The following is a 15,411-nucleotide window of genomic DNA, read 5'->3' on the forward strand; positions in this document are numbered from 1 at the left end:
TCTATTTTCAGAATCTGTAATCTTTTTTTTGTACGACTGCAAGTGAGAGGCTTTCGTTCACTGATTTCTGCAATGCACTCCTTTGACCAGGTGTTTCAGGGCATTTAAGCTTTACAATTATAACATCTGTTGACGAGGCTGAATATGGTCTAGACTGTCCAAGCTACCTCTGGCCTTGCCAATGAATTCTCAGTTCATATGACCATGCTTCGTAAGTTCCCTTTGATACAATACATAATTTATTTTAATTAATGTGTTGACCTTTTTCCTTTGTTCTTTTGACTTGATGCACAGGATTTGACATTGTCACCAAGTATAGACACAAGTTGTTTCCATTCTGCTCTTCACATAGTTGTTGCCAATGGCTAGATCGAGGTGTGAAATTCATGAATGTCTTCATGTTCATACTTTATTTTTTGTTTCCTCTTAATGGATATGTTCAAGTCTTAATATCCCTTATCAATATTAAAACCTTGAGATTTTAAAATCTGATAGGAAGGCACTTCACTTTTGTTTCTTTGTGTTTTAGGGGGATATAAAACAGTTACTCGAACTTAACTAAGAAGTTGAACCTTAATATAAATCTGAATCACTAGGCTTTACCCTAAAAAGGTTATGATATGCATTATGGAACAACACTTTTTCTAATTACCTATTCCTTTATCCCACATCATAAATGATTAAAAACAAGTCTTTGTCCGGGACACCCAACCATGTAACGTTATAACTTTCTTTTTTAGTAGGGATATAAGACATTTGAGCTAACAACTTTAACATTCTACTAAAGGAATAACTTGACTGTTCAAATGTGTTCAACTTTATTGAAGGAGATGTTGGTGCTTCCAATAACCATTAACCACTAAACTTTTATTGAAACTATTAGTGATTTTTTTCAAGTTCCTGTATTTCTTTTTGTTATGTTTTTTAGTGTCCAAATATGAAGAACTTTGTTGAAACTATTAACGAGTCAGATATGGATTGTTTTTTTATGAACAAATTACTGAAATCGTCCGTGTGGTTTGGTCAAATTTACATGTTTGGTCCCTAACTTTTGTTTTGCACTCGGACCGTCCTCATAGTATGATTTTGTTGCGTGTTTCGTCCCTCCCCAAGATAAAAAGACTATATTACCCTTTGTATTCTTTTTTTCATTTCTTTTTATTATTTTCTTTATTATTTATTAATCAAAGAAAATCAATTAAGTGACATAAAGACATGTGGACCCACTCATTCTCTTACTTGTACCAGAAACACCACATGTCATCGATAACCACCACATGTCATCGATAACCACAACAAACCAACAACCACCATCGGCCACCAATAACCACACCTATAACCACCATTGGTCACCGACAACCGCTACCCACTGATTCCTACATCACTACCATGCACCTATTGTAGCTCCACTACAACCAAATAATCGATTTCATCAGGTCACAACCCAAATTCAAGTCCCAAAAATCAAAGATAAAAATAGAAATCAAAACCATAACGATATCAAATTCTGAAATAAAAAATCTAACCAAAGTCAAATCCCAATATCCCAATATCCCAAAATCAAAATCTAAGTTGAAATGAAAACCATATATGGAAATCAAAACCCAAAACGTTAAACCTAACATGAAATCGATGATGAAAGAAAAAACCGATGAAACCCCATAAATAAAATACGATTTCCAAAAAAGTGGTGTTAAATAGGAACGAAACTTAGTGAAGGAGATGGTATCGGAGGATTTTAGCGGACACAGTTCTCCACCTGCGATGAAGTTGTGAAAACTAAAATCATAAGCGGGGTTCCCAATCGATAATCGATTACTTAAATGCACTGATTTCATGAAACAATTTTCTGGAACACAATGGTTTCACAAACTTCATCAATCTCTGGAAAACACTGATTTCAAACCTAGGAGACGGATTTCAAAGGAAGAAATATATTGCAAGATGGAGGTGGCAGCGACTCTGTTTCACATCGACTATGGAGAACAACGGATAGGGATGATGGATGATCTGTTTGTTGTGGTTTGAAATGATCAGTGAAGACAGTTTGCATAAAAGAGAAGAAAGGGTGAACGATGGTGACAGGAAGGGGATGAGGTTTTGGTGAGGGTGTTGAGAAGAGGTGGTTACTGAGGCAACAACTGTGTGTCGGAAAAGTGGCAGTGGTCATCGGAAAAGCGACGATGGTCTCTCGCCGGAAAGAAGATTTGGGGAAAACTTGGAGAACGTAACGGAGTGGATGGATGAGAATGAAATGGGGGAGTGGAGGGGTCTTTTTATTTTATTTTATTGTTAATGAACATAAAACAAATAATTACAAAAATTACAAAATAAATGAGAAAGGGCAAAAGTGTCTTTTTATGTTTGACAAGGACGAAGGACGCAATAAAATGAAACTGTAGGGACGGTCCGAGTGCAAAACAAAAGTTAGAGACCAAACACGCAAATTTGACCAAACCACGGGGACGATTTCAGTAATTTGTTCTTTTTTTATTAACAAAAAACATGTTTATGAATTTCTTATATATTGCTTTCGGTCCTATTTATATATTTGGTTTGTTGACTCAACAATGGATGTGTTGAAGGTGGCCCAGTCACGCTTAAGCTTGTAACAAACATGGCCTTATCTTCCATTTAAACTATCCGGTTTTCACTAAAAGGGGCTTCTTCAACACTAGATTCTCAAAGTTTAAGCAGGAGAAGTTGCAGTAAGGTAAGACATGTCACTTATTTTACGATTTTATTATTATTATTATTAGTATTTTTAATAAATGAGACTTATTTTATGATTTATCCAGAACACTAAACACTTTCTAAACACCAACACCCAGAAGAATTATTGTGTACCATTATTGTATAGGTTGATTTTAAGCTTGGAATTTGCTCGCTAAAGTAAAAAAAAAAAAAAAAGACAAAAAGACGGTTTTTTTTGCATTGAATTGATTTTTTGTATTTATTCTGTTTTTTTTACTTTATTCAAATTTATATTGCACTGTACAAAAGTAGAATTTAATAAAATATTTACAAATACAAAACGTCAATCAGATACTCAAAACACATATATTTATAAATTAATAAATATTATATTTTCATTGATCAATGATTAACTTATGATTTATTTATATATATATTTTTTTCTTTCATATATGTGGTGTCAACGGGTTATAACCTAGTTATAAAATATTTACCTTCTTTCTGCTTCATTTGCCGAATTAATTCTCAACCACGCTGATGCTTTCCCTCTCTATAAAACAAAGTTCTTTAACACCAATGCTTAAGGTCATGGTCTCTCTCCTCAACATTTGATCCTCAATCTCACCTGTTTCCTTTGAAGTCTCCATGTTTCCTCTGAAGTCTCCATAAACTCCTTTTCTTTGTAGCTAATAGTTTCATCAAACTTCGCCACCACCTGGTCCTTGTTTTTCCAACCTCTTGCTAGAACCCTATCTCTTTCTCTCTCTTGGTCTTCATCATGGAATCAAGAATCCCCCCTGACTTTCCATCCAAATCCATTTTCTTTCCCCTCAAAACACTCAACTCTGCAAAAAAGTCGAGTCATAATCTCATCTCGCAATTCCTTTTGGCTAATGTTATAAGTATCTCCCTTCTTTTCCAATTCCACCCCTGATGTGATTTTTTTGTCTTTTGTTGTTTTTTGTGTTGTTTTTTTCTTATTTTGTTTTATTTGTTGTTTTTAATTCTTTTATATTTATTATTATTATTATTATTATTATTAATTTCGATAACCGTATAAAATTCGGAAAACATTTTAAAATTCGGATGAAATTTTAAAATTCGGACGACATAATAAATTTGGACGACATAATAAAATTCGAACGACTATATAAAATAGAACAAAAACAAAGTTTGTCTTTATTTATCACATATATATTAATTGGTTTGGTATTACATTTGTGTGGTGCGTTATGCAGATTGAAAGCAATTGTATACTTATGCTGCCGAATGTTCGGATTTGTATGTACAGAGAAGCTTGGACAAAACATTATAAGTATGTTTAATCGTATTTTATTAGACATGTAAATTATTATGCCCTATTACTTTTTTTTTCTTTTGGTAGTGATATATATTATGCACCTATACAACATAAAACTTACATAATCACTAAACATTAACTTTCATGATGCAGGTTACTCTAGAATTGGATAAAAAGATATTGACAATAATAGAAAAAGTTAAAAGCATTCTTGTTTACAATAGGCCAGTTGACCAAATACTCTATTTCATTTCCATGGTTTCTTTCTCGTACCTCAAGAGCCCAATTTCTAAAACCCCACATTTCCAGCTAATTTTCACCGATCAACCACCATTCCTTTGAACTTTTCAACCATTCTTTCACTTCTCTCTCTATCTCTCTATCTCACACTCTCTATCTCACACTCTCTCTCTCTCTCTCTCTCTCTCTCTCTCTCTCTCTCTCTCTCTCTCTCTCTCTACACACACACACAAAAAAAATGAGTTCATCATACGATTGTTATAAGGATATTGATCAAGTTTACAGCATGGCTCGATCTTGTTCTAAAATAAATTTAACTCGACTGAACTACACACTGAACAGTCTCAGAGGCTTCTGTTTTGATAAATATGTTGCTGAAGTTCAAGACGGTTATGGCCGGTTTATGGTTTTCGTAGGATTCATAATTGCATTAATGTCATTAGCTTGCGGTCTCATAATAGCAGCCGACTTGTGGAGTGGTTTCCGCCAAAAGAAATACTGGTTACCGACCAGATATTTCTTTTACAACAGTGCAACTCTTATAATCAATCCTCTGATATTGGGATTGTATTTAAACAATACTACTCCAATGTACAATATATTGGATCAAGCAGCCAAATTTGCAAACATTGCCCTGTTTATCTCCTTTGTCGAACATCTAATGCCTTCTTTGGCATCAAAACGTGAGAAAGAAACATGGTTAGATTTTTCAGGTATTGGTATTCTGATTTTGGGTGTCGTTTTTACTGCTTGTCCGCAGATTATAAGCGGTATTAGTGATAGAGATGTAAAATACTTTGTGATTATGATCTGCTTGATGACAATGGGTATCTCTATTCACTTTGTTACAAAAACATCATGTAAAAAGTTTTTTGGAAGGAAGTACTAATGTATAAGCAAGAGATTTTTGGATGATCAAAATCAGGTAGATAGATTCTCTTTTGAGAGACTATAAAGGCTTGTGGAAAGTCACTGGCTAATGTCAGAAGTTTGTCAACCAGAGTATGTTCTCGCAACAGATCAGTTATCCTTTTTAATAGGTTTCTTTTGTCTAGCCAATTTAGCCACTTTCATATATGCAACGCTGGAGCTTTTAAGACCAGGTTATTTTGACCGATTTGGGAAATCATTGCGAACGGTGTACGACGTGTCAACATGGTACATTTTTATAGGAAATTCAATTGCAATTCGAATCGGTTCGATTTCACCAATATTTAGATGTTTCACAATACTGAGGAGCAAGCTTTTTGTCAATTTGAATGGGACAATTTACATGTCTTCAAATTAGACGACTACTGGACCGAGTGGTTGTATGAGTGGAAGGAGAGTCCTCTACTCATTCAAGACAATCATAGAATCAGAAGAAGTCTCTATCAATCAAGAAATCTCATTGTATGAGCTCTGATTTTGTTTGTAATGTTCTATGTTCTAGGAGCCACATTATTGGTGGCACTGTTCGCTATGTTTCTCAACTTGATCATGTCATGTACTCCACCTTCAAGGATTGAAGGTGGAAATCAAGGATTCAACCAAGATATACTGTTAGTGGAAAATAAAACGGGAATTAAGAGGGAAACAGTAAGAGCAAGTCTCTACACTGTTCGTTGTTTGATCGAAAATAATAAAAACAAACAAGATATCAGTTTCATGGAGTTTCTTGCAAAATCTACAACATTCGATGGTGTACAAAATCTTGATGTAACTGAAAAAGTGCATTTTGATGTTGCTAATGGTTGGAGTTTGCCGGTTGTTATCCTAACATGTCTGGCAATGGCGATTCCGGGGATTGATGCGGGCACCACAGATAATCTTTTGAAAACCGTCAAACAAGGTCTCTGCTATGCTCAAATTATTGAAGAAAACCTTAACAAAGGTCATTCATATGAAAACAATCAAAACATAGATGCAAAATTGTGGGTTGAAGTGGATAGCAACTGTACATGTCTTGAGATAAGCTTGAAGAAAATGGATTATCAAGGAATAGCACCACGTGACATCCTATCATCGTTTTTTGTAAAAACAGAAATGAATATGCAAAACTTTATGAGAGGTTTTGATGAACATGAGAATTATGAGCTTCCTCATAAGATGGTTGTTGCTAATGCAATGCAACGTATTGTGGATTAGGGATGAGAGTAGATCCAAACCCAGACCGGTATACCCGGACCCAGAAAAGAACCGGTTAACGAGATTTTGTAGGACCGGAAACCGGACCGATATATAGGAACCGGTTCCGGTTCGGTTCCGGGTAAGGTACTAGGTAAAGTGGATCTAGAACCGGAAAACTCGGAAATATCAAAGTGGGTCGGATGGAACCGGGTAAAGTGGGTCTAGAACCGGAAAATCCGAAAAAACCAGAATTTTTTGGTAATTACTTACCGGTTGAAATTTAAAAATTTTCAACTTTGATATTAAACCAAAAATAACAAAATTATTGTCTAAAATCATGTACAAACTCTAAACTACACGTTTCAAAAAACCTCATGATAATTAAACTTCAAACGAATTAGATATGCATGTTTTAAAATTTCACAGAATACAAAAATAAAGCTGAGAAATTTTTTTTTTGCAGCTTTGGTATCCCAACTTTGAGAGACTATAAATCAATGAATATGAAACCAGAAATGATAAAATTATAGTCTAAAATCATGTAAAAACTCCATACTACGCTTTGAAAAAAAACTTATGCTATTCCGACTTTAAACGAATCAGATATGCATGTTTTAAAACTATCACTCAATACAAAGAAAACTGAAAAACATAAAATTTTCAGCTTTAATATCCCGACTTTGCGAGACTATAATTCAATGAATATAAACCCAAAAATGACAAAGTTATAGTCTAAAATCATGTACAAACTATTATCTACACTTTGGAAAAAACATCATATCAATCCGACTTGAAACTAATGAGATATGCATGTTTTAAAACTATCACATAATACAAAAAAAGCTGAAAAACATAAAAGTTCCAGCTTTGATATCCCGACTTTGAGAGACTGTAAGTCGATGAATATAAAACCAAAAATGACACAATTATAGTCTAAAATCATGCACAAACTATTAAATACACTCTGGAAAAAACATCATTCCAATCCGACTCCAAACAAATGAGATATGCATGTTTTAAAATTTTCACAGAAACCGATTACGGCCCCTAAAACCGGTTCTGGTTCCTATCACGGTTCCGGTTCTTAAACCCGGTTTACCCAGACCCGGAGGACCCGAAACCCAGATTACCCGGAACCCAGATAGAGCCATTTTTTAAACCTGGGACCCGGACCGGTTTTACATATTCCGGTTCCGGTCCGATTCCGGTTCCGGTCCGATTCCGGTTCTGGTCCGGTGTTCCGGTTCTAAATCTCATCCCTATTGTGGATACAATCCTCCGTCTTGATATGAGAAACTTCACAGATGAAGAACTATTTTCGGGTTTAGAAATCAAGATTGCAGATATATTGGTCGCTTGCTTCGCCAACATACCGGAAGTAATCAGAAAAAAATGCTCTTATACCCCCGAAAATCAAAGACACAACCTAATTTTCGCTGCACAGCTGCTAGGCATCTCCGATCTAATATTAGGTGAAGTTCTGCAGCATGACACGCCATTGCCATTGCCCACATATGAATGCAAATAAAATGACATTCATTGACGAATGGCGTTCCTTTTTAGGCCATTAGATGGAAACTCTGATCTGACATATGCACGTGGAGAGTTTAGCCTCTCAAAGATTCAACATGCTTTTGTTATTCTTATCATTTTGATATTAGAGAGTTTAGCCTCTCGAAGAGCTAGGGGTTGTAAGCCCTTGGGCAAATTTGGTGTTTATCATCTTTTGAAGTAATCAGATTCTAAGTTGTTTTGAGAGATTCTTGCATTTTGAGTGTTAGTTCTAGCAAAGTTATGTTAGCTTGATGTAAATTTTTAGATGTGGTCTTAGCCTTTTTCTTCTATTTCTCTGCAACATTTTAAATTTACTAGAACGTACATGTTTATCTTGATTGAGTTTGGTGGTTAAAAATTTGGTTCTTATAATTATAGATAAAAGAGTAAGTTGGAAATATTGTGTTCTTATATTGTTTCATTTTATCATGTGTACATTGGGTGTACAAAAATTTATAATGATAGATAAGGGACAGTTGGAAACATAAACAAACATAAAGTTTTATATGCAAAAGATGTTCTTGGAGCTTTCAAAAATATTGATTACATTAGCCTGCACGTAGACCAAGTGCAAGTGTCTTCTTTGATTGCTTTCTTAATCTCTCAGGAAGAGGAAGATCTGGAAGCTTCATTCTCAGGATTTGGTCCAAGAGATTGTCTTTTTCCCTTATTAAAAATCAGACATCGACACCATCAGAATGGAATCTATGATTCCGATTGAAGATAAGCTGAAAAGTTCATCTCGTCGAAATGTCGGAACAAGGGAGTTGTCCATGTAATCGATTGGAGAAGGAATGGAGTGAAAATTTTCCAGTTTCTTCAAAGGAAATTGACTTATTAAGGTAATTAACTTTTCGTTTTGTTCACATCTGGGTAACTATCTTTTTTTGTACACATCTAGATAACGAACTTTTTGGAAGTGTTCACATATGACCATTATGACCGTCAACACTTCCAAAAAGTTCGTTATCTAGATGTGTACAAAAAAAGATAGTTACTCAGATGTGAACAAACCGAAAAGGTAAAAGTAAATTACACGAATAGTCCCTGTGGTTTGGGTAATTTGCGCGTTTGGTCTCTGTCTTACCTCAAAAGACTATTGTGCCCTTTTTAATTAATTTTCTTATTTATGTATTTATTTTTAATATATTAAAAAAAATTAATAGACCCCACATTTCTGTATCTCCTCACCCTAAACCTAAAAACATATTTTGAGAAATTTAAGTTATGTATTTATTTTTAATATATTAAAAAAAATGAATAGACATCGACGTCTTCGTCATCCCTTTTTTTTTCGATCCTTGAACTCCGAAGAACCAACACTACAACCCACTGTCTCTCCATTAAATTTTCCACCACCACAACCCAATAGAAGGGTTGTGGTGTTGGTTCGCCGAAGTTGAAGGACCGAAAAAAAAGGGGATGGCGAAGACATCATTGTCATTAAAGATGGGAAGGAAATAGAAGTTTAGGAGGATAAGAGATGGGATGGTGCTTGGTGGGACCCAACTCAAATTTCTCAAATGTGTTTTCAGGTTTAGGGTGAGGAGATACAAATATGTGGGGTCTATTATTTTTTTTTAAATATATAAAAAATAAATACATAAATAAGAAACTTAATTAAAAAATAAATTAAAAATGGCACAATAGTCTTTTGAGGTAATATAGAGATTAAACGCACAACAAAAATAAACAGTAGGGATCATCCGAGTTCAAAAATAAGTTAGGTACCAAACGCACAAATTACCCAAACCACAGGGCCATTCGTGTAATTTTATTTTACCTTTTCTTTTTGTTCACATCTGGGTAACTATCTTTTTTTGTAGACATCTAGGTAACGAACTTTTTGGAAATGTTCACATATGACCATTATGACCGGATGTAACCGGCTACTACAGGTCATAATGGTCATATGTGAACACTTCAAAAAAATTTGTTACCTAGATGTGTACAAAAAAAAAAGATAATTACCCAGATGTGAACAAATCGAAAAGTTAATTACCTTAATAAATCCATTTCCCTTTCTTCAATTTCCCCTATGTGTACAATTTCGTAAGCTTATCTTGCTTCAAGTTCCTCAGCACCCAAATGGTCAAGTGTGTTCACCAGAGCTTTGCTTGCATAATCTCTTAACGTTTCAACCACTTTGTAACAAGGTTAAACTGAAATTACAATGCTTTTTAACTATAACTAATTACCTTGATGAATTAATTAGCCACAATTGTTTTTGGTCGTCATTGGTGTAAGATATTCAAAGTGCAGCTGCATACAATTGTTTTCTCAGAATCTTTAAATCCTGAAACAATATCAACAATTACAACACGCACGACAGAGAATCAACAACATGAGATGATGAATTATGTTGCATAGCCATCTCATCATAGTTGGCCGAAAATGCAGCAGATGAGGTTAGTGTTTCCATCGAAAGCAACATTTTTTTTCTGAAATTGATGAAATAATCAATTTGGTTGTTAGATGAATATATCCAATAAAATATTGTCCGATGAAGATTTTGTTGTTAAAGGGGGTGGAGAATTGAGTAATTTTAAGGTTAATTGTTTATAAGGAAAAACAATGAAAAAATATTAAACATACCAACAACGCACATATAATAATTTAAAATAATTTGTATGACAAAGTCCACGTATAAAACAAATTTCTCAAACTAATGAGAATCACGAACAAAGATTCCCGTAGGGTATCCCTAAAACAAACCTCCCTGAAAAGGAAAAAGAAGTAAAATTTGAACCCATACAAGTAGTGTGGTAAGAACACAAGTATCTCAAATTTCTTCCAATATCTAGGTACAACAACAAAAGCCCATGACTAAAACATCATAATTTGTAACATCCTCACTTCAAACAATCCCATTTGGTTTAATGCTAAGAAATTTATGAAACAATTAAGCAAAAAATGGCGGAATTTTGGAACTAATTTCAAGTTATATTGATAGATAAAATATGAAAATAATGAAAAGTTTTAAGAAATAATTCATTAATGGGATCGACATTCTCGAAATGGCTTCCACTTCAAAAAGCACTGTACTTATATTTTGCACCTATCACTAAAGAAATGTAGCTATGTTGTTATTATGAGTAAAGAACTATAAGTATGTGGCTATTATGTGTAAAGAAAATGCAAGTACGTTGCTATTATTATGGATAATTAATTTTAAGTATATTGCTATTATGGGTATAAAGCAAAATACATTTTCGATATTGGTAAAAAAGAAAGAAAGAAGTAAAGTACATTGTTATTCCTACAAATTGCTCTTATTTTTATTGATTAATGTTGAAATTCAAGGTTTATAGGTGATGTCTATTTAAGAGTAGTAAAGACTTATCCTAGAAATACAAGCTTGGAGTTGTATAATTTTGGGTCCCCGTCTCAATCAGCCACATCAATAAACGTTCCAAATCAGTGGTTTCACCGACCAACATATCGAGTGTAAATCAGACACATTAGCATGTTCATGAATATTGTATTGGAAGCTTATTATACTTGTACATATGATTTTCCAAAATATATGTTGTCCCAAACCATGTTGAATCCTTGTCACATCTGCAGATGAACTCATCCCTGCAGGCTTTAGGGCAACCTGTTCAAAATAACCAAAGTGAAATGATTTGAAGTCAACCATCATACATCATTTAATATTAGGCTAGCCGATATTAATTATAAGTATATAGTTAGAGGGCTAAATGTGTAACTTAGAGGCTTATATATAGGGATGAGCATCGGAACCGGGTACCCGCTTTTGGAACCGGAACCGCCTCGGAACTGTCGGTTTTGGAACTGGAACCGCCTTAAGCGGTTCCGATTCCGGTTCCTAAAGTTATGGAACCGCCTTAAGTGGTTCCGGTTCCGGGTCTCGTTTTTTCGGAACCGCTACCTGTTGGGTACTCGCCGGAACCGGTTTATATATATATATATATATATATATATATATATATATATATATATATATATATATATATATATATATATATATATATATTCATATAAATATGTGTGTTACTTAGACCGGTTTATAATATATTGGTCTGAATATGTCCGTCTTTGGTCCGAATTGATTTGATTTGGATCGAACTAAATTGCGGTTTTATCGACAAAAGTTGACAAAATTAATGTAACCGGGTTACCCGCTCCCGGAACCTGAACCGCCGGTTCCGGGACTGGTTCCAAACATTTAAGAACTGCCTAGAGCGGTCCCGGTTCCGGTTCTAACTTTCTAGGAACCGCCGGTTCTGGTTCCGGTTCCGGTTCTAGCCAAATGAGGCGGGTACCCGCCTATGCTCATCCCTGCTTATATATAGTCGTGTAATTATCATTCATAATATACAATACATATACAGTTGATACCAAATTGTTATGGTATCGGAGCCAGCCGAATACCTCTACAACCCTAAAATCTGCCGCCGCCCTCTGCTGTCAGAATCACTGTTGACGCGATTACTGTTCACGATACTACTGTTCACACCCTTTTCTGCCTCCTAATCAGCGTCACCTTCTGCTGCCTCTACAATGATACTCACACTTTTTTCTTCTAAAGATAAAACAACGCACAACTCTCACAAATTCGGATTTACGCTATCTCCTACAAACTATGGGCACTGGAAAGCCATGATTCAACCTTTTCTCCTCTCCAATAGCTTATTCGGCTATATCGATGGCACAATTCCTCAACCCATTACCACAATACAATCAAAAGAAAAAATGTTGCACCCATTCCTAACCCTAGTTACTTGATCTGGCTGCCGAAAGATACCCATGTCAAAATGTTACTCATGTCCACGATTTCTAAGGCTGCCTTTCAACATGTACAAGGTACAACTTCTCGTGATCTCTGTCTTTCTCTGGAACGAGCATACGCCCCACATACATCCTCCACAGAATATACTCTCAAGACACAACTTATTAAAATCGAGATGAAAGGTGATGAGACCTCTACGGCCTACCTTACCAGAGTAGTACTCTACTGCATTAGAAAAAAATTGGTAAACCAATAGATGAACAAGATCTGGTCGTGATTTCAGGTTTGCGAGAAGAATACTCTGGCCTCAAGTCCACCTTACTTGGCAGGGAGAACCGTATCGCCTTTTCAGAACTGTATGGACTACTGACTGATCATGATTACTTACTTCGAAAGAAAACTCCATCTCCACCACTTGTTCAGGCCTTTACAGCTAGCACATCGAACCGTCTACCTTCGATTTCTCCGGACACACAGCAGTCTCTTCAACAATTGACGACTCAATTAGGCCTCAACATTCAGCTAAACACACCACATGCTCTCTATTCCAACCGAACAAGTAACAACAATTCAAATCGTATTCGTGGTAACTACAACAATCGAAGTCGTGGAGGACACAGAGGCAACTACAACAATAATCGAGATCGATCTCAAGGTGGTGGAAATCACAGTCAGTTTAGTTGGGACTCAAATCAGAACATGGTGTATGGGACCTGCAATAGGTGCGACATTGGACACGTTCCCTCTCAATGCCTTAACTGAAACCCTTCCACTATTCGGATGAAGCAACCATCTGCCAATTATGCAGATTATCAGTCTCAAGCTTCCATATCCTGGTTCCAAGACACATGTTCCAACAACCATGTCGCACCAGATCTCAACGGATTCGATATTACTGAGCCATACTATGGAGAAGACAACCTTCATGTTGGCAACGGTAAGGGATTACTCATTCTTCACATTGGCTCAAAACATGTTTATTCTCCTCACAAAACCTTTTCTCTAAAGAAAATTCTTCATGTTTCTGATATCAAAAAACACCTTCTTTTTGTTCAACAATTTTGTCTCGATAATAAAGTCTTTTTTAAATTTAACTCTTCCTTTTTTCTGTGAAGGACGGCGACACACAAACTACCCTCCTCACTGGACCAAGTGACGGTGGTCTCTATACCCTTCGTCTTCCTACCTTTCAGTCGCTGTCTAGAGTTGCATTTTCTTCTGTTCGGGCTTCCTCCACCATTTGGCATCAAAGATTAGGACAACTTCTTCGGTTTATGCTATCTAAGTTTAATTTACCTGTTTCGAATAATAGTTCAAGTTCTCCATGTAATTCCTGTTTTATTGGAAAATCTTCAAAACTTCATTTACTTCCGTCAAATAATAAAAGTTCTCATGTTTTGGATTTACTTTTTTGTGATGTGTGGGGTCCTGCTCCTATTACCTCTTCTGATGGTCACAATTATTTCTTACTCTGTGTTGATCACTATAGACATTTCACATGGATTTTTCATTAAAACGAAAATCTGATGTTTATGCCACCTTTAAACAATTTTTTATAACTGTTGAACGTCAATTCAACACTAAGTTAAAACATGTTCAAACTGATTAGGGAGGCGAGTTTCGCAATCTCTCCACTTTCTTCTCCTCTTTTGGCATCATTCATCGTCTCTCCTGTCCTTACCCAAGTGAACAAAATGGGACAGTTGAGAGACGCTACCGTCATGTCGTCGAAACTGGTCTCACCTTACTAGCCCAATCCAATGTCCCTAAACGTTTTTGGAACCTCGCCTTTGAAACTGTTGTCTATCTCATAAATCAAATGTCTTCCCAAACCACAACCGGTATCTTCCCTTTTGAACTTCTCTTCAAATGCAAACCTGACTTCTCCTTCCTTCGTGTTTTCGGATGTCAGTGTTATCGCCATCTTCGTCCTTACAATTCTCACAAAATGGACTTCCGATCCACTCCTTGTGTCTTTTTAGGTTATAGCACTTCCTACCACGACTATCAGTGTCTTGATCCTTCCTCTGATCGTATCTACATAGCTTGACATGTGTGCTTCAATGAACATGTTTTTCCATTCCACTCTACTCCTCCTCCTCCTCCTCCAATTCATGTATCCACTAACCCATATGTATCCTCTTACCCTGACCCTTCCCAAATCCCACCTTCCTCTCCAACTCCAAATAACTCTAATGATCTACCACATCTCCCTCCTTGGATATTCCATCCGAACCCGAACCCCCCATTCACACGTATCATCGTCAACGTTCCTCTTTCAACACTTCTGACCAATCCCACTCTTCCGCCTTTGAGTCATTCCAACGAGCCACTTCTGCTACCACCCCACCGGCCCCACAACCGTCGGTATCCGACCCACCAACACCCACCACCCACCGACCTCGCCCTGCTCATTTACGAACACAACCCAAACAAACAAAACTTATCACATGAATCATTTCACACAACTACTACTTCCTCCGTTCCTGAACCTACCCCCTTTTCCGTTGCTAACAAGTATCTTCATTGGCGTTAAGCTATGGTTGAGGAATACTCGACTCTATTGAGAAATGGTACATGGACCTTGGTTCCTCATATGTCCGAGTCCAATGTAGTCGACTGTAAATGGGTGTACAAAGTGAAACGTCATCAGACAGGGGCTATTACACGCTACAAAGCTCTTCTTGTAGCAAAAGGTTTCAATCAACAACCTGGTATCGACTATCGACTACACCGAGACATTTAGCCCGTTAGTTAAATC

Source organism: Lactuca virosa, chromosome 3 (genome assembly GCF_052849685.1).
Source record: "Lactuca virosa cultivar CGN04683 chromosome 3, Lactuca_virosa_CGN04683_v6, whole genome shotgun sequence".
NCBI lineage: Eukaryota > Viridiplantae > Streptophyta > Magnoliopsida > Asterales > Asteraceae > Lactuca > Lactuca virosa.